The sequence below is a fragment of the Neolamprologus multifasciatus genome, chromosome 5 (genome assembly GCF_963576455.1).
Source record: "Neolamprologus multifasciatus chromosome 5, fNeoMul1.2, whole genome shotgun sequence".
NCBI classification, from domain to species: Eukaryota; Metazoa; Chordata; class Actinopteri; order Cichliformes; family Cichlidae; genus Neolamprologus; species Neolamprologus multifasciatus.
The window spans coordinates 34,710,465-34,733,360 of NC_140443.1; the positions used below are offsets into that span (position 1 = coordinate 34,710,465).

The 22,896-nt window shown below is 38.8% G+C and overlaps 1 protein-coding gene and 1 long non-coding RNA gene across 4 annotated transcripts in view; both read right to left on the minus strand.

Annotated features, from left to right (window-relative positions):
- Positions 1 to 22,896, minus strand: part of iqsec1b (IQ motif and Sec7 domain ArfGEF 1b) — a 261,941-nt gene that overhangs the window by 175,521 nt on the left and 63,524 nt on the right. The window lies entirely within an intron of this gene.
- On the minus strand, positions 4,403 to 7,782 carry LOC146519191 (uncharacterized). Its single transcript, XR_014874290.1, has 2 exons — positions 6,434 to 7,782; positions 4,403 to 6,268 (listed from the first exon to the last, which is right to left on the minus strand). It is a non-coding gene; the product is annotated as an uncharacterized LOC146519191 (long non-coding RNA).

The window sequence follows — 22,896 nt, forward strand, 5'->3', positions numbered from 1 at the left end:
ACTTCCCCCACCCTCATTCAGATCTGGCGTTTGGAACTATTTTGGTTTTCATGTGACGTATGACCCTGAAGGTAAGAGCGTCATGGACAAAAGTAAAACAGTATGTCGGATGTGCCACGCAATGCTCAATTACATTGGTGGGAACTAGTGCGTTAGCGCAGTTAGCTCGTTAACGTGGTGACACCGTCCAGCCCCACGCACGGGGCGATCCGCGGCAGCTCGTTAACGGAGATTTGCCGTGTTGTGGCGTTAACGTCATTTCAGATTAACGCTGACAGCACTAGTGGGAACACAACGAATATGACTGCACATTTACTCCGACATCATCCTAGTGCAAAGACAAGTGGAAGCAGACAAAAACAACAAGCACACATGCTACAAACTTTACCCGAGTCATTTAGACAGCCGTTAGCACATGATTCTCCTTATGGGGACCTGATATGTTTAATATGCTGCTGAGAATATAGCCCAGAAGAAGCGTATAGTATAGCTTTTATTTTGGAAAGAGCCATTTCTCTGTAATAAACTCTCTTTTCCAAAGATGAGGGATTCCTCAATCAGATAGATTTATTTTTTATCCCTTTGTTGTTTCAGCGACAATAAATTTAAAAACTGTACATTTGAGTTAAAATATATATTTATAATTTTAATAAATGACAAATTAAAAAAGCATGAACATTTTTTTGTATCGAAAAAATATCGAACCGTGACACCAAAGTATCCAACCGAACTGTAAATTTTGTGTATCGTTGCACCCCTAATATATACATATTTTTAGATATTCATATAGATTTTACTTTGATAAAAATCTTCAGCCTTTTCTTTAACATTACTCCTCGATACCTTAATTTCGTGTTAAAACAGTCTCTTCTTAAGATCACTTAGAAGGATGCTTAGCCAGCAGCATGTATACAGAGGCCATTTTGCTTCTTTTCAAACCATTGATTTGAAGTTAATTTGAAGTGTGAATCCATCAAAACAAGGTGTTAGTAGTTATAGCAGCATTACAGTACAATAGTAGTAACACAGCTTTATATACAATGCATAAGTCAAATATAAGCACAGAAGCAGAATAGATGTTTGTGTTTTGCTAGGAGATGTAAATGTAAAGTAAAAGTACATCATAACTACTAAAACTTAAGTTTAAGCAGTAAAGAAACCTATAGAAACTCAAACAATCTGTGGGAGCCAAGATTCTGACTGAGTTGGAGGTATGCTAATACTTAATGTCATTGGCAAAACGATTTATAACGTTTATGCCATGCCTTTGTTTTTCCACGGACTTCTGGTTAATATTCTGTCTCTCTCCAATAAAATGAGACTACTATAATTCAGCAGAGGATCAAATAATTATCTCTCCCTACTGTATATGTGGGCAATTTAGCAAACTTCCAAAAAATTAGATTTTTCTTCTCTGTTAGATAATGCTTAAAAATGACTACTCGAATAAGTGCAGAGGTGTATTTCTTTGGTTTCTTTCTGAAAGAAAGTCCATGGGTCTCACAAAGAATTCATTATGTGGGTTTTATGAGTATTTTCCACAAGCTGCCCTCCTCTGCCAGAAGTTAGGGTTCTCTCTGCTGCCAAATCCGACCTTGAGTTCTGGATACACACCATATTTTCTCTCACTCTGTCCAATGTCTTGGTTTAGCTATTGTCATAGCTATCCTGAATCAATGGCACAGTCATAAACAAATAAATAAATGACAGTATTAACAGTTAACCTTGTGCAGCAATTCTGACTCTTCAATTTTCTAAGGTGACATGGGAATACATGGGAATACATGGGGTATGCTAATGTCCTTTAACTTTCTTGGACTGCCATCAGGCAAATTAGAAGAATGTGTCTTCAATAGTTTATTGATCTATGTATTTTTGATCTCCTTGGTGTGGCACAGCATGAGCTGGTATCAGTTATAATTAGCTCCGGACCTCTCGATCTGCATCTCAGATCTCTTATTCAATTCAAACTGATCTCTCTCTGGATTGTTTGATGGCAACTTCTTCATCTCTGACAGTTGGTGAGTGGATAGAGCTGTGTTGGGAGAAATAAAATGTCAAATCATTTGCCAACAAAACTAGCCAATTCGATTCATGAAAATGAGCATCGGCAAAATGCTTTGATGAGATTATGAGCCTACTGGCACATTGACTAGGGTTGTGGGTAGAGTTTGTTTTAGGTCATTTGCAAATGCAAAAAATATAAAAATAAAATAGTTGGTCAAAATACATTCAGGAAATTTCCCTGCAATCGTAATATACCCTAGTTTTCCGGTCGTTTCCTCACATGGGTTGCCAGTGACATGATTGATGTTAAGAGACTAACACAGTGCTAGTTATTGGATAACTCACAAAAATAAATAAATATCAATATTTAAAATCATCCACTAACTGGAAGGTTGGAAGATTAGTGATAACTGGGCAAGCTACTGAACCTGAAGTTGCTCACAGTTGCAGTTCAGATAGAAAGCAGCTGAATGTTAAAAAGTGCTTTGAGTGCTCAAATAGAGTAGAAAAGCATTGTATAAGAATCAGTACATGACGCTAACCCTAACACTTTGCTATTAAAATACTATGCATTTTAAAAATGTATTTTTGTATCACTGCCAAATGTATGTTTGGCAGTGATTAGCACTGTAGCAACCCCCCCCCCCCCCCCCCCCAAAAAAAAAAACCCCCAACAACTCTATTCTCAAAAGTTTCAACAATCAGGAAACAAAGAACGACTCCATAACATAGGTTTAAGATTTTGAGTTTGGAGCTAGTGTTGGGGGTTGTCACCAGGGATGACACAGTGGAAATGCGACACTTGTGTGACACTTCTCCTTGAGAAAAGATCTTTCCCTCCAAATCCAAGAGGACCTGGTTGCAGCCACTGTGAAGCTCCACAGTAGGCAGAAACACGTTACCTCCACAGTATGGTTAGGGTTCCATGTTGGGGTTTTTGGCCTTTTTATGACTTTATTTGAAAGGGTACAGTGAACCATGGGTCGGATTCGAACCGGCCGCTCTCAGCCATGCAGCATATTGGGCATCTATGCGGCATCTATATGAATGACTCTGTCCCAGCCTTTATGATCCACTTGCACAGTTTCCACTGAATCTATGCAGGTCATGTGTTTCCACCTGCTGCCGAGGTCACGTGTTTCTGCTTACTGTGGAGCTCCACAGTGGCTGCAGCCAGAACCTTCTCTCCAAATCTAGTAAAAAAAATAAACAAAACATTTTCTCATGTCTGACTCCTTTGAGACTAATATAAAATACAAAGCTCCAAAAGTAGATTTTGTTCATCTGGACATAGTGTTTTCTGGGAGAAACGTTTCATCACTCATCCAAGTGACTTCTTCAGTCTCAGCTGACTGCAGGTTTCCAATCTTATAAACAGTACATTTGCATAATGACTGAAACCAGCCCACTGAAGGAACAATGGGCTGTGAGGTACTCATGACCATTGATCAGTGGTCTTTGATCAGTGGGTTTTGGTCAGTGGTTGTTGATTAATGGTCATGAGAATTTGCATAATTATGATTAAGGAACTGACCTCACAGCCCATTCTTCCTTCAGTGGGCTGGTTTCAGTCATTATGCAAATGTACTGTTTATAAGATTGAAACCTGCAGTCAGCTGAGACTGAAGAAGTCACTTGGATGAGTGACGAAACGTTTCTCCCAGAAAACGCTACGTCCAGATGAACAGAATCAACTTTTGGAGATTTATTTTCCTGGATGATTGAGAATGCATCAAGACATAAAATACAAAGCTCAGATTAAAAGAAAAGAGTGAAACGCTCTTGTTTGGGGAGTAAATATTTGCATTCCAGCTGCTAAATCTGAAAAATAATCATCAAATATATTCATTACTTTCACTCCACTGCAAATTTAATAACAGAGACAACAGACCCTGTGGAGCTTTACTATCATCCATCTGCTGTTAAAAATTTGAATGTACACCCTGAACACCTTCACTCCCACCTCTGTTCCACTCGGCTGCATAGTTAACACCTAGCTCATATAGCTTCCAAGAGTGGAGTGGCAGGTCTATTGGTAATTTGCTAACCTCTGTGGTCAATGGACAAAAAGTAATTTTCCTGTCAGCGGAGTGAATCTGAACCACCACTTTGGAGTCATCAGTATGGTGTCCTACCGTTTCATCAAAACGCCACTGCAGCTAACGCAGCCACATGCAGGATCTTGCAATAAGACACTGCTGACAGTTTTTTAAGTCCCACAGTGGAGACGTAAAGTGGAACAGTACAGCTGACAGTCATCTCTCAGGAGCTGGTGATGATTTCTGTAAGCCACCACACACAAAGACCCCCTGTTCCCCTCAATATCCCACACTGTCTTCTGCTAAAGTCGGGCTACTGCTTACAGCTGAGGTAATTCCATTTTCCTGGAATGAGGTTCTGTTAGTGCGCTGAAGGCTGTTACAAAGCTTCAATATCCTTCCCAAACATAAGCTCATGAGAGTTTATGCTTGACCCGATAAAGAGAGAGGCTTTACTCTGTCAACAATTCAGTCCTGTAAGTCTTTGCCTTTTTATAGGCTGATGAAATCCTTTTCCACTTTCACCATACCTGCAGCTTCACAGAACTGTGATATCAGAAACATGTCCAACTGCATAATGTATCAAGCCAATTCCAAACTTTAATGTATTGAGAATGGGGCCAGTAACATATAAAAAAATAACCCATGAGCTGTGACTGTATGCTTCATCAGGTGTTAGCAATCCTTTCCAACAGAAGTGAGAATGCTTCCCTGCTCCAGCACAATATCTAATACTATAAAGTTTCTCATCATAACTCTCATGTACAGTATTAGAGGCTCTAACAGGCTCTCCTCCACACAGTCCTCATTTAGAAAGTGCTTTACAAACCCCAACATTACAGCTAACATGAGGATTTTCCTGTCAGTGCAGCTAGCCAAACTACTGAGAACCGCTTAGTGAAAGTGGGCAACATATCCACGGTTTTAACATAAAACTCATGGTGACCCCCTGAGACTGATTCTCCTGAATTAGTGGTTCTGTTTATAGCTAGCTAACGTAAAATAATGTAAGTCTATTGATGACAACCATCCAACCAACCCGGTGACAAAACATTATATACTGACAGAAGATGACATTAAACATGTTTTTAAAACCTTAACTTTAAGCACTTATTTCTTAAATCCAGCTTCACAGTTATATGTGTCCCTAGAGGTCCAGTGGAGTCACACAACACACTTGTCAAAGTAGCCATGCTCATAATTTTAAGCCCTACGAGTATCCAGTTGAGTTATTTAAGAATAATCCTACACAGCTGTTATTAAGAGGGGAAAAAACTATACACAGTCTTCTGTAGCAGGTTATAAACATGATTCTTAATATTGTTAATTTAAACATTTTAACATTGCTATTGGAGCCAGTCTCAAGTGCAACTGCAGATTTGAACACTTTTCAGCAGAGGTCATCACTTGAATCAAAATAAATTGGACAGAGGTAAGGAAAAGAAAACCTCCCTAATTAGCTGAAGTTGGTACAGTCCATATAGCTGTGTTTCATCACAGAAACTTTACTTCAAGATTATAAACAAGCACACAGCAGCTGGTGAAAGACACAAGTCCTCTCATTTTTAATCAATGTGATGTTGTCAGCCTATAACCACAGAAAAAAGGCACTTACATCAAGTAGTGTGTCATTTATGTTGGCCTCAAATGTCATATGAAGCATGACCTAAATTAGCAGTATAATGACGCCCATAACCCATTTTATTCTCTAAGCAGTCTAAGTGCAAAGACAAACTCTAAGCCTGTCTAAGCAAAATCTAGTGTCATTCCTTTGATGCATTTACCTATAAATTCCTTAATTTCTACGTTGATGCAGAGTGATTTACAGATGGTCCTGCAACAACCACATTAAACAAAATTCTTTCTTAGCTTTTTGAGCAAAGGGCTGATGTTGAATACAGACTTTAAGAATCATTCTTAGATTTTCTAAAATATTTTGCTCTTGCTGATGCAGCAAACTGATGGTGCTTCTGAAAAGGATGTGATTCTGAGATCACTATTCCCATTTTCCACCACATTACCACAAAACACAAAATAGAACACAAACACACAAAACCAAATTCAAGGTCAGGAAATGTCCAAACAGTCAGAGTGGTTCTTTTGCAGTGGTTCTCAGAATGCAACTGATAATTGGATGCAGTGAGTCCCGTGTTGCCTGCTGCACTGTTTGTGCGTTTGGAGGTCCAAGGTGCTGTTTGGAGCAAACTTACTTCTATGTCAGCCTTCCTCCTGTCTCAGAAACTAATTGTAACCCTGTCACTAAAGCCACATTTCGAGCCTTCAAACTTGTGGGGACCAGGATTTTGGTCCACACACGTGTACTAATCTTCCAATTTCGGGTCCCCACAGAGATATGAATACGTGCACGTATGGTCAAATCTTTCAACTTTGAGGAATCTCAGTCATCATCTGTGATGATTTTATCCTTATAGGATAAATATTTGTTCTTTTTTGATTTTTTTTTGTTAAAAATAAACAGCATACTTCAGTGGCAACAGAGTAACAGAGTACTTTCCACTCATCGTGTTCATATTTATATAGTGCATGTCATGCTGTAGTTTCTGTTTTCTCCTGTTTGTTGGCCATTGTTTCTCGATGCTTCTCTTCACTTTGGCCTCATGTTTCAACAGTTTGTAGTGCCAGAAAATTATCAGGAAATTTTGAGTTTTTTCACACTGTTTTCCTTCTTTCGTTCTTTTTTCCCCCGCAGTGCTCCCAAGTTATTTACTCTGCAGATGACAACAATCATCTCGGGGTATTGAAAATTAAATTACAAAGTACAAAGTAAATAGCAGTCTCATACTGTAACAGTGACCCAGTAAACACTGCTGCTTATGTCCATTGTAGTCACTAGTGCTGGCCTTATATCCATATTGCGATATAATTTGAAGCATGTGCGGTAACGATATATATCGCGATATATTCTTTTCTTCTGTATAACGTATTTTCCACACTATAAGGCGCACTTAAAATCATTTAATTTTCTCAAAAATCGAGAGTGTGCCTTATGTATGAATTCTGGTTGTGCTTACTGACCTCGAACCGATTATGGCTGCAAAAATCTGTTAAAAAGTGTTTTAGTATTTAGGAACCCACTCACATATATTCTGGTCATGCCCAAAACTCTGCTCATTTTGGAATGACATATTTAAAGTTCTCAATACAGTTTTCCAGCAACCATTAACAAAAGACCAACAGCTAGCCATTTTAGGAGTAATACCAAATGGTTTTGCGGGAAACAATAAAAAGTATCTTTTAAGAATCTTGCTTACAGCAGCACTAAAGTGTATCACTATTAAATGGTTGAATCTTGACCCACCTTCATATAATATGTGGATTGATAAAGTAAGAGAAATTTATCAGATGGAGGAAATAACATATGCTCTGCGGATTCAGAGAGAATTGTTTACTGAGCGTTGGCGACCCATACATGCTTTACTGTTTCAATAATTTAGCATAGGTCTGTTTCGTTTTGTTCATCAATGGCTAGATTTGTCACATGTTATTTACTATTACATAAAGTTTTTGTTTTGTTTTCTTCTTGTTTTTGTCTGTATGTTTGTTTGCTTGCTTGGGTTTTGTTTTGCTTTCCAGTTTTGTTTTGTGCTTCCTAATTGCAGTTCTTATTTTAATCTACATTTCTGTATTGCAGTTCCTGTAACTGTCCTACTTGTGAACATTGACAATGTTGTAAATTATAATAAAAATTGAGTTAAAAAAAAAAAAAAAAGTGTTTTAGTACAACTTGGGTAAGCCGCACTGCTTGATGGATTGTCAGAACATTACGGCTGCTGTAGTGAGGAGCTTCGCGGAGTAATCTGGGTCCAAAACTCCGTCCGCTTCAGGTCCCAAAGTCAAACGAATACTGAGAGTTAAAAATGGTCTAAATTCTTTCATCTTTAATAAAATCATCAGCGTTGCTGCTTTACCAGGTGTAACGATTAAGTTTAACATCCAGGCATCCATGAAAACAGAATTTATTAAATTTAATGGAGTTACAAGTTAACAGGAAGTTAGCTCGCTAGTTTACACCTAAACATGACATACCACGTTCTGACTGAGAGATTTTTGAAACTAATTCAAACGTTTTTGGCTTTCCCCATATTTCAAAAGTGCTTCATCTCTTTGCTATGACTGTCACCCGGCATAATTTGCAGATGATAATGGTTGTAGCCGCTGCGATGCTTTCGACCAAAACAGACGCAGCTTGATGACATCATCAACATGCGCTATCGCGATAGAGCGGTATAGTCAAAATCTCTATTGTTGGCCAAATTTATATCGTTTATATCGCCCACCCCTAGTAGTCACAGTAGCACTATTAAATCAGACAAATGGTATGTATATGTATATATGTACACACAATAATAAGGGGATAGGGTTTACGAAAAACAAACTATATGCAATTAAAGATTTCAGTGGTACTATAGTACAATAGTAACTGGCTGATGCGTTGACAAACTGGTGCATCTACAACTTTCCATTTACATCCCAGGTAACTCCAGTTCAATCTGCCATCAGAACTACAGACACACATTACAGAGTCACAGCCCCATCCAGCCGGAGCATCTATAGCTGTGATGAAAGTGTTGTGCTGCCCTGTGATTAACTTGGAACGTTGTCCTATTCCTCCGTCTCTTAGGGACAGGCCTTCAATTCATCCCCACACAGACACGCTACTTTGTTTCAGGACACTGTGGAGTTCCAGAAGGACTGAGAGCCATTACCATCACTAGCAGTATGCCAGTTAATAATGAGTTGTCTTGGGGAAAAATCATTGGTGTTTTTGCAGGCTGAAAGGGATTTGGACATGCAGTTCTCAGTGTCCATTGACTTTACATTTGGCGCAAGCACATAGATGAGCTGAGAATGACAGATGATCGTACTAATGACCAGAGATGGGCAGTAGCGTTACTGTAATCCGATGACTTTTTAAAATAACGAGTAAAGTAAGGGATTACTATTGCAAAAAAGGTAATTAGATTACTGTTACTTTCCCATAAGCACACTGCGTTACTGAAACCGTGATTTTTTTGTGAGAGTGTCTCATGACAATGACGTAAGCGAGTACAACGTTCGTGGCAACAGCTGTGTGCAGATCAACAATAGGTAATATATAATATAATATAACGAGTGCTGGAGAGAGTATGAGCGTGCAGCGTTTAAAGCGTGGAAGTGCTCACCTTACTTTGAGTTTGATTCCGTAAAAAGTGACAAAAACATTAGTGTCCGCTGTTCACTGCGTGGGAAGAAAAAAACCCTAAACCTCAGAGCAAGCACCGAGACGCTGCAACGATAGTGTAAAATTCACAGAGAAACTGCCTTCCACTGACATAACGGCTGCAACAGACCTGCACCAGGGCAAACCTCCGCCTGCCCCACTCCTGCTAAACAGGTGAAAATAGAGCAACAAGACCGCTGAGTCTTTGACTTTACTTATTTTCTGCTGTGTTTTACTTGCTTCTATTTGAAAGAGTGAGTGCATATAATTTAATGTTTGCTTGATGCATAAAGCTAAAAGATTAAAACTAATGAAACAAGTTTTAAACAGAGACTTTTTCATTTGATTACATTTTATATGATGGATTATGCAGAAAAGGTAGAATTGGAATGAAAGATCTATTGCTTTATTACCTATTTAGGGTGTAAATCATGTTTTTAAAAGTAACTAAGTAACTAATTACTTTTGAAAATAAGTCATCAGTAAAGTAATGGGATTACTTTTTGGGAGGTAATCAGTAATTAGTTACTGATTACTTTTTTCAAGTAACTTGACCAACACTGCTAATGACACACCCCAGTCCATTTTGGCCTGTCTAGAACACCTACATGTAAAACCTTAACAGATTATTTAAAAACATAACCATGGTACTTTGATACATGCCCTCTGGGAATGCCCGCTGGTTTTTCCACTTTGGAACACTGTGCTGAATTATTTGCAGGGGTGGACACTTTGTAACCTACCCAGATCACCTAAATTATGTTTACTAGGAGACAAAGGAGAGGTGCCGCAATTAAATAAACCAGTTTAGAGTGTTAAGTACTGCATTGGTAACATGTGCCCGTGTCATTTTGGAACACTGGAAGGACTCCCATACTCCAACGCTTAAAATGTGGAAAGAAAGAATGATTGGGAATGTTGCGTGCGAAAAGATGCTGGGAAAAATACATCATGTGACGGAAGCTGCGGTGGAACAGTGGGACAATTTTTGCACCTACATGTCTACCTGACTTGGACATTTGAGCTTAATACATATGTTAAAACCTCACTGTTTTTGTTTTGTTTGTTGTTGTTGTTTTGTTGTTTGTTTTTGTTTGTTTGCTTCTTGCTTTTGGTTGCTGCATCTTTGTATTTGCTGTTATAAAATGCAAAATCTAATAAATACTTGAATTATAAAAAACCAAAAAAAACCAAAACATAACCGTGAGCTGGGGTTACCATGTGGATGCTAAGAAGTTACGTTCATTGTACTGTTGATGTTGAAACTACGTTATCCAAATCAACATCTAACATCAGCTGAAAGCTGAGCCTTGTCATTGACATTTTTATAGCTAAGCACATCCTATGATGAAAATCTTACCAGCATGAGATGGTCAGTCATATACAGTCGTTCGTGTGTGTGAACCTAATATATTCCAGCCAGGACAGCTGTAGTCAAAGGAACACTCATATAGCCACAGAAACAGCATGGAAGAAGGAGCTGGGGTGGAGGTGGTTTACAGAGCATTTTGCAGATATGCAGTAACTGCAGCCATGCTAAAGCAGCCTGAAGAGCATGAAGGGAATCAGGTGAAGTGGACTGGCATTAAAATCAGTGAATCTGTTAGGACTAGCTCAACTTCAGTTAATAAGCTTGCTTTATCTATCTAGTTTATACAATTCTCCTCTTAAACCAGTCATAGAGTTTGCAAAGTCCTTGATACAAAACGTAAATGTGCTTTTTTTTAAGTACAAAACAAAACAGTCCTGGAGGAATAAATCTATCGATGGAAAAGAAGAATCAGAGAGAAAACACAGCAGGAAGCACTATGATATCACTGCTTCCCCGAGGATAGCAGTATAGTTATATGGGTAGGGTAGTGCTGATAAGTGAGAGTGCACAGCAGCAGAAGTCTAGAAGGGCATAAGAAAAGAATGACAGCGTATGTACAGCGAGCCGGGCACCACATACATGACGTGTCTCGTATTTCACTTTCAGATCTGCAAATGACAAAAACATCAATCAGGAAAAATTAGGAACTAAAAGTGGAATAGCGACATACTCAAAAAAACAAAAGAAAAAATGGTTGCATTTGTTTTGCAGCTTGCAAAGACTGATAATAGCAACTTCATCTGAAGCCAAAAACCAAGATAATGCACTTCTGACCAGGTCAAAATGAACAATGAAAGCAGCCATATTTGGCTGGATTTCTGTATCATACATATCTGAAGGCAGTTCAGTGAAACATTATGGTGTCAATTAAAAAAGTAAAACTGCCTTCTTTGCTTTTTCCAGACCAGCAGGTCTAGGACAGTTAAATCCCACGGGTCAGAAAAACAAGAACACCAACCATATCTTCTACATCCAGTCTGATTTTGTAGCTTTGCTTAATACTTATTTACAAGCAGTGTAAATTATGCATGAGGTTTACTTTAGCTGTACCTCAGCACTGTCAAAATATTCTTCTGATACCTCAGAGCTGCTTTAGCCTAGATCAAACCACAAACATTGCAGGGAACTTGTTTTTCCTTGGTTCAACATTTTACTCTAATCATAGTCTGGCTCAGAGGATTTTTTATGTGAATTTAACAAGAGCTGGCAGATGCCTTTTTCTGCATTTTTGTCTCAGTGCAGCTGATGGTCAGACATGGGCACGTAAACTAAAGCTTAAAACACGCAGGAAATTACAAGCAAAATGACCTAAATTATAAAGGAACATGACATATTTGGTTTTTTGACCTTGGCCAGATGTGCGGGTAGGCATGTGTGTAATGACAGATGCCAGCTTCACTTTTGCTTCCCACAGATTCCAAAGGATGTCATGTCAGAGCCGGTGGTCACATAAAGGGACAGATCCTTTCAAAGACAGAGGAGGAAAATTCCATCGTTAAAAAGCCTCTGAAAGGATGAGGGTGTTAACGTCCATCAGCCTCACTCTGGGACTCTTCTGTTTCACCGCTTTTGGACCAGTCGAGGGAGCATAAGACCAGCCAGACGTATGTGGTTTGAAGGACTCCTTCATTATACGCAGGTTGTCTTTCTCAGCACATCCTGCTAATAGGGCTCTTGTCGTCTTCACTCTCCCTTCAGTAGAAAAACTGTCAGCCTTTTTGGCTCCTGGTGCTCAATACTCAGCTAATGAGTGTGATCTGTATTGAATTCCACTGTAGTGAATTCCACTCTATAGAGATAGGTGACACAAATGTTGGCAGAGGTGGTAGTGCTTTGACACCTTCATCCATGCCATGTTTTTCCCCGAGACAAAGTCACTGAAGCGTAGCAAATCCTTTACTAATGGCATAATGGTACGCTGCCTGTACAAAGCTGCTTTGATGAGACACTTCTGAACTTTAGATGTTCTACTTTGTCACTACTGTTTTCAGATGACATGGAGAGCGAGTGCAGCAAGGGGAGTGTCGGAAGGAGGCTGGGAGTGGGGACGATAGGAGGGGAACAGAAAGAACAAAGTAAGCGAGAACTGATGATGTGCCCAAAGGAAATCATGATCTGTCAGTGTGAGACCAACAAAAAGATTCACCTGTCCTCTGAAAAATCGACGGGAAATTGTAAACAAGGCAACTGCAGCAGGGAGACCTCCGACTGCAAGTGTGGGTCCCCTGTCTGCTGTGGGGGAACGTGACACTCCCCCTTAAACTAACTGGTAACTGGCAAGGATGAGATAGAAGAAGGCAGATAAAACCCACTTAATGATCTCATCTAAGGATGCCAGAGAGCCAAGCTTTTCTTAGAATTTGCATCCAATACCAGACAGAAGAGCAGGCTTTCATGTCTTCCAAACTGCTCTTCGTTCAGAGCCTTTTATCTTAGCCTACTTTAACAATTGTGAGTTGTTGGTGTGCGGAGAAACAATTTGGCATTCAGTGTTCTCATAAAAGCCTTAATTTTTATGCATTTACTAATACTAGGAACAACATACGTGGGGTTTATAAATGGGTATTATTTTAGCCAAATTTTCATTTTACAGTTTGTAGCGTTACATTTTCATATTTGTAGCCTTTTCTCTCTTTGTTTGTTTCTTCACTTTTTCTCAGTGCAATTACATTTAAATCCAGTTCCCCATCTCTCTGCCTCTCTGTGGACCTGGCCTGTACCATTGCACTTACAACCCTCTCCTTTCACATAATTGCATGACCATAGTCTGTCTTTGCTTGTGATTTGCCACATGTTGTGCCCATCAAAATAAAGTCCTGGCAAGGGATGGGTATCGTCACTGATTTCTAGAATCGATTCAATTCCGATTCACAAGGTCCCGAATCGATTCGATTTGAATCTGGGAAATTTTGACAGCCAGAAATATTATAATTCAGATCAGTACATTTACATATTTTTGTATCTATAAAAAGGAAGCTGACACTTGTGAGACTTTATCAAAGGTGTGAGCGTCACAGCAGAGGCCTTTGTGTCAAAGTAGCTGAAGATAAAACAGAAAAACATGAAGGTGATTTTCCTGTTCTGGGATTTTATAAAAATATTCTGCAGAACATCAAAAACGAAAGAAAACCATTAATCAACACATGAACGTTACCTCTGAAGTTAAAACGGTTTTATTACAGACACGGCTAAGCGTTTTGCATTTTGCATAATTTTAAAAAGTTTAAATTTGTTCAGTATTGAACGGCAGAAATTAGGTTTTCTTTTTGGAAGTATATAAAACGGAAAAAAAAATGTCGGCCGACAGCGCTGTAAACAATGGTAGACTTGTGCGTAACAAAGCAAGCAAATAATGAAGAAAACTGATTTTTAGACAGGAAACTGTTCTTGAAGTACAGAGAGAGAGAGAGAGAGAGAGAGCTGTGCATCGTGGTCGAAGCAAAACAATAAAAGTCAGAGTGAATACATGACGATGTTTATATGGAGCGTAGTTTGGATCTTCTTTTGCTGCTGGTTCGGTCAATATTGTTTGAAGAGACATCAAACTAACAGCTTTAGAATCAGCGCATAAAGGGAACACAAAGCGCGGACCCGCCGACAGATCAGAATCAGCGGGCTGTCGGCTTTCAGCCCCGACTGTGAGAAAGGCGACATCTAACTGATTCTGATCCGTGGCTTTTGTCTTTGTGCAGAATCCGTGTTCCTGCTCTCATTTACTGTCTTAGCTGTTTGGTGGTTGTTGAAATTTTGTGAGATTTCACCAGAGATTCTGGCATTTCGGGCAAAATAAATTTATATTAAAAAATCGATTCAGGATTTTAATGAATCGATTTTACGTTATCCAAGCCAGAATCGATTTTAATTGATAAATCAATTATAAAAACCCACCCCTAGTCCTGGCCCCGCCTGCATGGACTGAGAACGAGTGACTGAAGATTCTGCTCTTCCATCTCATTCACTACAAAGAATCCGCTCTCCGATTTGGCTCATTCACAAATGGCACATAGCTGTTAAATGTAACATCATTAGCCAAATTCAAAACACATATTGTTAGGTTCATGTGAATGACTTGGAAGTAAGTAAGGACCCAGAATGCAGACAGAGAGGATGGTGGAGTCGATCAAAAGGCAAGCCCTTCATTTGATTTTTGTCCGATATACAAAATCAAACGGAAAAAAAAAAGTCCAAGAGAAGAGCAACTAAAAATTGTGGCTAGGACACACTAGGACACAGAGAACTGGAACTCAAACAGGGACTGAAACAGTAACTTAACAGTGTGAAGTTAACAGTATGCTCTGACAACAGCAGGAAGGAAGCACTATAAATACACAGAGGGGAGATCGGAACAGAGAGGAAACATCCGGGAACAAAACAAGACACAGGTGACAAAAATCTAACTGCTGAGACAGAGACAAGCAACGCTGAACACACAAGGTTAGAAAATAAAACAGGAAACCAGGACTAAGACCCATGAATCTAACACAACACTATAAACCAGGCATGGACCAAAAGTAAATACACACAATGACAAGGCCAACTACACTAAACTAGGAGAGAGGTGACATAAAAGGGAACTAACACCATTTCATTAAGAACTAAGAATTAGAAACATAAATAACAAAAATTCAAGAGATGCTAGAGCAGGGCGATATGACCAAAAATATTTATCACGATATACATTTGAAAATTTGCGATAAAGATATAACTGACGATATAATTGACACGAGACAAAATACTTTACAACTCCACAACTTTATTAGTACAAAAAAAAATCAATGTATTTTCACTTAAACAAGCAGCTGTTTTTATGTGCATTAAAGTTACATAAAAATGTAACAGTGCAAATTCTTTGCTGACAGTTTAACCAAAAGGCATTTCCAGTGGAAACTGGCCGACATATCCTCAGCATAACCATGTATAATACCCACAAAACTTAAAAAGAGGTTATACACACACAATACGGTAATATTATGTTGAAGCACAGTACGTATCACTCCATGAGGCTCCTGCCTACGATAGACGTAATGCTCCGACAATCCATCAAGCGGTGCGGCTTCGTAGCTTAGCAAAGTCGTACTAAAACATTTGACAGATTTTCGAGCGCCGTGTACATAAAATCGTTTCGAGGTCAGTAAACACAACCAGAATTCATAAGGTGCACGGGATTATAAGGGGCTCTGTCGATTTTCAGAAAAATCAAAGGATTGATTTTAAGTGTGCCATATTTTCCAAACAACACGGTAATAACGACGGCCCGCTAGCATGCTCTACCAAAAATAGTGCTTTGTTGTGTATCTGACGGACGAAAGCTAAACCAGTTCCACACCACTGAGGTTGCAGCATTTTTACAAACCAGTTCTGGTTCATCCGTTTCATTCAACGATCCGCTTTCGCCCTTCTCATTCTGCATCGCCGTCACATACGTATGTAAACAAAGGCACTGCACATGCGCGTTTAACCCATATTCTATCGCGATATTTCATTTTCCTATCGTTGCCCAAAATTACACCGGTATTACCGTGAACGGTATGATTGAGCCCAGCCCTAAGAGACGCTATGGAATAAAACCAAATTTAAAAGCCCAAATAATAAAGGACTGCTTCACAAATCCAAAATAAAATGTGAACCAACCAAATCTCAAAACCCAATGCCATCAACCCATGGACCCTGATAATGATTGACAGCATTTGCTACTTTATTAACATAATAACTGCTGTTATGAACAAACAGCATACTACTCTATTGTTGAGGTAACTGTGCTTGATATTTAAAGTTTTAACAAACATCCACAGCAGACCAGCCTTAGAGAGCCAGTTTAGTTGAGACAAAGTTATCAGTTTATTCCTGAAACAGTTAATACTCACAAGGGGGGAAAATGCATACTCATAAGATATACATAAGACACTTTGCTGTGATTGATTATTGTTATGTCTATATTAGGGCTGGGCGATATGACCCAAAATTCATATCTCGATATATTTTACCTGGACGGCGATATAAGATATATATCTCGATTTATTTTTTAAAGCCATAAAGTAAGAACAAAAAGAGAGTTCTTAGTCAAAGCTGTGTCCCAGATGTCACACAGGCACTTTTATTAACATAGAGCATAGATGTACATAAAATTTACTCAAAAATAAATTATGAGCATTTATTAAATAATAATGCTCCATCAATAAAAGAAAACAATGTTGTTTTTGTGCATAACAAAAAGCTCACAATTGTGCAGTCAAAATGTAAACTAAAAGATGCAGAGCATAGTAACAAAGACGGATTTCACAGCTGCTCTGTTCCCAACTTCTACTGTGTGACTGACAGCATTGAGTTTGAAATCCTCTTCATAACCACGTCTCTTAACAGGTGCCATTTATGGCCCTTATACACAGTAGGGTAATATTACGTTGAAGCACAGTACGTATCACTCCGCGAGGCTCCTCGGTCGCCGTAATGCTCTGACAATCCAGCAGCACCGTAGCTTACCAAAGTCGTACTAAAACATTTTTTGACAGATTGCTGAGCGCTGTGTACCACATAAAATCGCTTCGCGGCCATCAAGCACAACCAGAATTCATACATGAGGCGCGCTGTCAACTTTTGAGAAAATGAAAGGATTTTAGGCCGTGCAGCGCCTCTGGGCTGCATGGCGTTAGCGTGGTTAGCTCGTTAGCCTGGTTAGCTCGTTAGCGTGGTTAGTTAGCTAACACGTTGACGGCGTCCAGCCCCACGCACGGGGCGATGCGCAGTAACTCGTTAACGGAGATTTGCCGTGTCCATCTTGTCGCTTCCTGCAGGTGAAGCGATGGGGGAGGAGGGGCGAGGCCGAGTAATGTTGCGTAAAGACAAAAGTGGACGAAAGAGAGGCAAACTTGCGGCTCCACAAGTATAGTTATAACGTAACATAGACTATATCGATATAAAGGATATTGTCACATCTTATATCTCGTATAAAAATATATCGATATTTTTTAAAAACTCGATATATCGCCCAGCTCTAGTCTATATTAACAAAACCCTCGCCTGGCCTTATATGAAAGGTAACAAAATGAAGACAAGGACAAGAGCCTTGAAAACAAGCGTTGCTGAGCTGAAATATTTGTAAAACAATGCTTCATGGTTACAATTTTTTTAAATGTGGAAAAGCTACTTTCCTCTTCAGTAATTACAGTAATTTAGAGTTTCGGGCTGTTGGCTCTGACATCCACTTTGACAAAGCAAGCCCTATGGATATCATCGCTTTCAGAGATTGTTAAGCTTTCTTTCAGTTCCCCATCAGCAGGAAGTGACTTTGAAAAAAACATTAAACATGCAATTTAGCCACATACACAAGTAAAATATGAGCAACAGAACCAATCATAGCCACTAGATGAAATAAGCAGTGACAGGAGTTCTTCTGTTTTATCCAATCTAGCACCAACTATTTAAAAATCAACCAGATGATAAGTGGAAATAGGCTCAGTTCCACGCCTTATGGTTCATTTGCTCATTTTTGACCACAGTGAAATCCCCAACAGATCCATCTCAGCTTCTCACTTTCTATGTTTATAACCTCAAAATATACTGAGCCTGCTTCTCCTGTAATCAACACTGTGTCAAAAACACCAGCATTCCTGCTGTATCCTCCTTCTAGATTGATGGGTCCTAATTGCATGACCCTCTTTGTTCAAACAAAATAAAAGGAGCATAAAAAGGGCAGCTGGTAGACTGCATAAAAGCACAGGATGTGACAGAAAACATTCACAACGCCTGACTAATTGAAAGGAGAAAGAGGCATGGTGCCAAAGCAGATGGTTTTTAATAGAAGCACATTAAGAAGTCTGATAAGGAGTATTTACACACTGGGTTTATGGTACCTGCTAATCATCGTTTTAACTTGGGTCTAGCTGTTTGAATTGTATGATGTGGCTGAGCAGCATACAAGAAAGAAAAAGTTAAGATCAGTGTAGCACTGAACCCCCACGAACAAAACCACATTCGGGGAATTTGTGTTAACTGTTTACCTGCTTGCTCATTAAACAATGTGATTATGTAATGGTAGCAAATTAATACATTTAGGCATGAAAACATGGTAAAGATGACCTACTGAAGTCCAGATTGAGCATGAGAATGGAGAAAAAAACCATTTAATTGACTGTGAACATGACATGGTGTCAAACAGGCTGGTATTTCAGCAGCCGCTGATCTGCTGGGATTTTCCCACACAAGTTTATGGAGAAGGGTCCAAAAAACAGGAAATATCCAATGAGTGTATAAACATGTAGCCTTTCCTTCATTCATTAGGTGTCGTGCTTTTGGCCAGCTCACAATGTTTCGTATTTACAAGTTTTATAAAACTTTAATGGCTCTGCAGAAAACAGGTTTTAAATGAGCAAAGACTTTAGCTATTAGCTATCTGATGATAAAGCCACCCAAAATGTTGAAAATAATCCCTCAGTTTCAGTGATTACAATAAAAATGCTTTAAAAAATTGAGACCTGATAAAACACGGCCTCATTAAAGTCACCGAAATAATGTGCCCGGAAAAAGTGCAGGACTTCAACAACGTCAGCGTGTCCAGAAATCCAGCTGTGCGACACATTGAAGAGTCGTCAGCCAACATTAAACTGCACAGCTGCTAATTTATTTTTTCTTTTTGCGGGTAGTGAATCGACCAATTTTTATAGTCGACATCATCGATTATGTCAACAAATCATTTAAACAGCCCCAGAAACAGGTAGGGTTACCAACATTACCAAACCAGTGTTGACACTGGTTTGGTAATATCAGTACTTTTACTAAGCAAATCACTGATGTTGTAAAAACTGCATTATTCATAAAGACCTGGCAAAATAAGACAAGTTACAGTTTCTTTTTAATTATGATGATAAAATAGTTACAACCAAGAACTGGCCACCACAAGAACTAAATGTTTCACCTCTATTTGACTAATGTCCATTAAAAAAGATTTACCCAGAGCAACAAAAATATTGCTGAGGTCATTGTTAGAATACATTTCCCTCTTCCACTGGAACACACAAATCAATACATCCAGTCCTAATGAGGTGAAAAAAGCATCCTGATGAGGAAGAACTGTTTAAATAAAAAAAGCTGCTGCACCAGTATATTATGGGAACTGTTCCTCCCTAACAATCAACTTTGCTCCAGCAGCTGTCAGTCCAATCACAGCAAGGATTAGGATAATTAACATTTTCTACACACAGAGTTTTCTAATCAAGTATAAAGTTTGAATAGTCACAGATGAATGGTGCTGCAGGGAATTGTGCGTCACACATGTTCAAGCTTGCCCACAGCACCTTCACCTTCCATCTGGAAATATATTTCATCTGGGTGAAAATTACCTATATTCAGTTCTCTGCTGATTTCAAGTAAAATCTAAAAATAAAATAAAATAAAATAAAATAATTCCAGACCTGATTCTGAGCCAAGCTATCAAAGTCACACTCAAATGTAAAGATTTCCCATATTTACTAAGGGAATGGCAGGAATCCTACATAACGTGGGCAAATGTAATCCAGGCATCTTGTAATGAACTGGCAGGGGGCCACAGCCAAGCCAATTAAATGATATGAGCTTGGCAATAAGTGCTTTTTATTTCATGACCCCAAGAAACCTGCTGCAACTAAATTTCATCATCTCACAATGCACTAGTTGTAGGAAACCTTCATGCCTTCACACCAAAAAAATAGATTACTCTTCTCATTACAACTTTCAACTGGCACTTTCAAAGATTTTGTACGGGCTAAGGTGCAAGAACTAAAGTGCCTTTCCAAATTTCAATTGCTCTCTCGGTTTCCTGTGCCCTCAAAGCTGGACCTGGGATAATACAATTTAGCTTTGAAAAGTGTGAAAAGCTAATAAATGTGATTTCTCCCATATTTCATTTCTTTTAAAGCGCTGCAGCCTTCTTGCTGGAAGTCCCCTTGTGTTGACAAAGCGTCATGCCAAGTTTTCTTTTTTTCTGTTGTGTCAGTTGCATCCTTGTTTAAGCAAACAGGCTAATGGAATTAACCTTTCCACATGCCGGGCACTACATCACGGCCAAGAAAGACAAGCAGTGCAGGGAGGGGAGCACAGGCAGACTGTCAGCATCAGCCCTGGGAAACCAGGATGGATGAAAGAAAGCAGACCCACAACATACTGCATTTCTAAAAGCATGAAGTCAACTTGGAGTAGATTTAAATCTGAAATGCATTTGATAACAATTTTAAACAAAATATGATGAAATTTGATTATTATTATTTATTAATATCAGTTTTCGTAATGACTTGATCCAAATAGTCATCATGCTAATAATTAAATAAGAAAAAAAAGGTAGTTTGAGTACTTTCTATCTTGGATGAAATCTAGCTGTGCCTCTAAAAGTTTCATAAAATGTTTGTGCCAGCAAATAGTAATTATTCACATTGTTGGCATGTGGAGTTCTGGGCTTCCAAACATGTACTTGTGTTTTGGAACAAACACTAGCTAGTGTTTTGAAGCTAACTTAATGGTATTAACTGCAGCCAGCCTTTCAAGAGATGGGAAATAAAGGCTGAGAAGCCTCTGTGCCAGCGATAAAGCAGGGTTATTATTCAATTGTTGCAGACAGTGGGATATTACTTCCTTACAAAGATGTCAGAACTGTCCTCTAATTAGCAACTTTACAATGTCAGTTTGGAAACTGTGATGCTAGTTTGGCTAAGCTGTCCAACCTCTTCTAAAGCTAAACTGGCTTCAAGTCACTACTGAGAACACTGGTGGTTGTCATTTGAGTTAGCTGTACAATAAAATGTGTCCATCATCATTGTGAAATAAAAGAAAATAATTAATCGTATAGGTTATTTGGAGGGCTATATATTTTAAAATTATGATTGTAATATTAGTTAAATCTATTTTTTATATATTTTTTGGTTTATTCCCACACTTCTTTATTCCTTTCCTTAAAAAGACCCAAATGAACTGAGATAGCTATCAGCTTGAAGACTAATGGAGCAATAGGTTCAAATAGTCAAATGATGTAATTATGACATAAACTATTAAAACATATCTGTATGCAAAGAAGCTTTTTACATTAAGAGCATTTTACACTAATGCAAATGAGGGATAACAACTATATAAAACTGGACAACAAAGCTAATGGTCTTTAGCTTAGTCAATGCTAGGCTACCTTGTTTCATGACCTTTCTAAAAACAACAGACATATTGGTGTCTGGCTTTGCTTTCATTGTTATTGGTCAAAACATCAAACTAGTGTAAATATTTCATTTATTTATTTTGTTTATCTGCTGTTGTAATTTATTAAATGAATGAATCTTGTTGAGTGTATTTATTTCTAACATTATTAAAGCAAGAAGAGCCTGATATTTGCCTTACACGTAAAGAGTAATTCCAAGTTTCTCCCTCAGAGTAGCATGACCACAAATAAGATAAGATAACCTTTATTAGTCCCACAAATGGCAGCATAAATGCTGACCTGTGAGCACACGTCCCACTAAAGGATGTCAGGACCTCATGTCACCCTTATTGAGTCTGATTCTGACATAGATGAGTAGCCAGCTGGAGGTGATTTGTAGGGCTATGGTAGTGCTCCTCCTTTTCCTCTTCACACAAAGGAGCAGATCCCAGTCCTGCTGCTGGGTTGATGTATTTCTACAGCCCTGCCCGCTTTGACTCATGTTTCAGCCACTTCCTGACTTGTTTTACCGTAATGATAGTTTTGCTGAGTGCATTTCACGTTTTTTTCTTATTGGAGATTGACATGGTGTCACTTCAGACTGTCATGTGTCTCTTTTTATACATGCAATGTCCCAACTTTCTGCTTTGAAACCCAAGTGAGAAATAAAGTACAGTTTTACATATAATCCATTAATTCGTTGGTTTTAGTTCTGCTAAAAGGACATGATCCCTCACTGACTTCCTGCTCATAAACAGCTGGTAATTGCTCTTGATGGAGCACTTGGACAAGTTGGATGAGACTGCAAATGGGATTTTAGTGGTGCTATAAGCACTGACATTATGCTTAAACCCAATGGGGAATTTACTTATGCTACCTCTACAGTCTGTATGGTCTCTGTATGATACTTCTCTGTATCGGGCTCACGATTGTAATGAGGTTGATGCACTGTGAGTGGATTTAGTGCACTTGGCTTGAAACAAATGAGTACTCATACAAAGTCTGTGTCCTCACAAGTGTTTTTGTCTTTTATTTTTTAAGACTCACTCTGAATGTGACCTTCATTGTATTTTATACTGTGAGGGAATGAAAATGTTAGTTAGTTAGC